General features: G+C 42.0%; 1 pseudogene; it reads left to right on the top strand.

Annotated features, from left to right (window-relative positions):
• The first annotated feature begins 2455 nt into the window (after positions 1-2455).
• On the top strand, positions 2456-2945 carry LOC137216927 (V-type proton ATPase subunit F pseudogene; annotated as a pseudogene).
• Positions 2946-3359: the final 414 nt, after the last annotated feature.

Here is a 3359-nt window from a genome sequence, read left to right as displayed (position 1 = left end):
CAGTTACATTAGTCAACAAAGGACTGTCTTGGTCTTCTACGGCTGCCATAACAAAATGTCATAGACCGGGTGACTTAAACAACAGAAATTTATTTTCTCAAAGTTTTGGAGGCTGGAAAATTCAAGATCAAGTTTCCGGCAGGGTTCAGTGTCTGGTGAGAGCCCTCTTTCTGTCTTGCAGATGGCCACCTTCTTGCTGAGTCCTCACGTGGCACAGAGAGAGATGGAGAGAGATGAGATCGATCTCTGGTGCTTCTTCATTTTTTATAAGGACATCAGTTCTATCAGATTAGAGCTCCACCCTTATGACCTCATTTGACCTTTACCACCTCCTTAAAGGCCTTACCTCCAATAGAGTCTCATGGTGGGGGGGGGGGCGGCTAGGGTTAAACATATGACTGTAGGGGGACACAGTTCATTCCATAGCAAAGACTGCTTGCCATGAGGCACAGACTGTTTAGAGACAGAATAAAATAGAGAAAACCAGGCTAGAAAATGATTCTCGATTCCTTCCATTCCGTTCCAATGTCTGGATATTGCAATTACAAATGGAAGCAAGAGCTTTCAGGCTTCATTAAATAAATCTTGGTTATACGATCATGATTAAGATCAAAGGAACCAAAAAGCTGATTGGAAACTCAGAGGCTCAACTCTTTGTCCCCAGTGCCAGAGGTAGTTGATGCTTCCAAATCCTGGGGGACTTCTGGGGTGGGTGGATTTTCACAATAATTCAGCATGGCATAAAAGTCAAATATGTTCTTCAAAAATTGACATGGGCCATTGGTAGTCTAGAACTCAACAGTAGCAAGCCTAAACTTAATCAACAGTACGTTGGAGAATATAGATAGTAGGAATTATATTGGAAATTTAAGGCCAAGTACAAAAAAAACCCCAAAGATTGCATCTGAAGACTACTTGTTAAGTCAGAATAGAAAGTCTACTCTTAAAAAAGAAATGGTCCTGACTTCCAGTTTTAGGTCTGACACATAAAGAGCTTCGAAGTACTCACAAGAAGAGCTTTGGACTTCCCTGGCAGCGTAGTGGTTAAGAATACGCCGGCCAATGCAAGAGACACACGTTCAATCCCTAGTCCGAGAAGATCCCACATGCCGCAGAACAACTAAGCCCGTGTGCCACAACTACTGAGCCTGCGCTCTAGAGCCCGCGAGCCACAACTGCTGAGCCCACATGCCACAACTACTGAAGCCTGTGCGCCTAGAGCCCATGCTTCGCAACAAGAGAAGCCACCGCAATGAGAAGCCTACGCACTGCAAGGAGGAGTAGCCGACGCTTGCCTCAACTAGAGAAAGCCCGTGCACAGCAACGAAGACCCAACACAGCCAAAAGTAAATAAATTTATTTTTAGAAAAAGAGAGAGCTTTCCTCAAGGTAAAAATCAACAATTCTTGTATTCATCAGAGAATGGAGCTCATAGGGAAACTCCTGCCCTCCAAACTAGAGAGACAAACAGAAAAAGCAAGGACACCAGAGGAAATTTTAGCTTCTGACACCACAATTGCAACAAAAAGTATACACAGTGTACCTCCTAGTCAGATAAATTTAAACCTCATACTACCTCAGTTCCTTTTACCCAGTACATCATGTTTGGCTATAAAAAAAAATCACAAGTCGTACTAAAAGACAAAAAGCACACTCTGAATGAACAAAGGAAGCATCAGAACCAGACTCAGATATGGCAGAACCAGACTCAGATATGGAATTATCAGACTGAGAATTTAAAATAGCTACAGTTAATATGCTAAGCATTCTCAGGGAAAAAGTAGACAAATGCAAGAAGAGGTAGGTAATGTAAGCAGAGAGATGAAAACTTTAAGAAAGAATCAAAAGAAAATGCTAGAAATCAAAAACACTATAACAGAAATGATGAATGTATTTGATGGATTCACTCATAAAGAATCAGTGAACTTGAAGATAGATCAATAGAAACTTCCAAAACTGAAATACAAAAGGAAAAAAAATGAATGAAAAAGACTGAACAGAATAGTCAAGAACTGTGGGACAATTACAAAAAGTGTATATACATGTAATATCAATACCAAAAGGAGAAGAAAGAAAGGAACAGAAGAAATATTTGAAGTTTTAAAGGCTAAGAATATAAAGCAGAAACTAACACACCATTGTAAAGCACTTATGCTCCAATAAAGTTGTTAAAATAAATAAAGGCTGAGAATTTTCCAAAAATAAATGACAGACACCAAACCACACATCCAGGAAGCTCAGAGCACAACAAACAGGATAAATGCCCAAAATTTGATATCTAGGCATATCATATTCAAACTGCAGAAAATCAAAGACAAACAGAAAATCTTGAAAGAAGCCAGAGAAAATAATGTCTTACCAACAGAGGAATAAGAACAATTAAATCGAACTTATCTTCAGAAACTATCCAAGCAAAAAGAGAATAAAGTAAAATATTTGAAGTATTGCTGACTGTGAGGATGGCGGAGAGGGGGAAGCTAATTGTGGTGATGGGAGACGAGGACACGGTGACTGGCTTCCTGCTGGGTGGCATAGGGGAGCTTAACAAGAACCGCCACCCTAATTTCCTGGTGGTGGAGAAGGATACTACCATCAATGAGACGGAAGACACTTTCCGGTGGTTTCTAAATCGGGAGGACATCGGCATCATCCTCATCAACCAGTACATCGCAGAGAGATGCAGCATGTGCTCGATGCCCACCAGTGCTTCACTGCAGCGCTGCTGGAGATCCCGTCCAAGGAGCACCCCAGTGATGCTGCCAAGGACCCCATCCTGCGCAGGGCCAGGGGCATGTTCATGGCCCACGACCTGCGCTAGGGGACTCCCCACAGTCATGCAGCCTCTCCCCGGGCTTGCCATCAGCCCTTCTCTAAGATTTGAGCCTCTGAGTTCCAATTCCCTGCCCCTTCCCACTCCACTGAGAGGCTCGGTGAGGTGCTTCCAGGTTGCTGGAGCTCTGCCATTGAAATCAAGGCTGGTTAGGGTTTAAACAAAAAAAGAAAAAGAGAGGAGACACAAATTACTGGTATCAGAAATGAAAGAGGAACCAGCTCTACTAATCCCATGGACAGTAAAATGATAATAAAAGAATACAGTAGACGCTTGAACAACACAGGTTTGAACTACAGAAGTCCATTTATACACAGGTTTTTTTTTCAATAAATACTACAACACTACATGATCCACAGTTGGTTGAATCCGTGAATGCAGAACCATGGATACGGAGGGCCTACTATAAAGTTATGTGTGGATTTTTTACTGCACAAGGAGTCTGTGCCGCTAACCACCACATTGTTTAAGTGTCAACTGTATTTTGAACTCTACACCCACAAATTTGATAAAAGGTGAAATGGACCAA

Source organism: Pseudorca crassidens, chromosome X (genome assembly GCF_039906515.1).
Source record: "Pseudorca crassidens isolate mPseCra1 chromosome X, mPseCra1.hap1, whole genome shotgun sequence".
Classification (NCBI taxonomy): Eukaryota; Metazoa; Chordata; class Mammalia; order Artiodactyla; family Delphinidae; genus Pseudorca; species Pseudorca crassidens.
The sequence above is the reverse complement of the archived record's forward strand: the minus strand, read 5'-3'. Positions and strand labels throughout refer to the sequence as shown.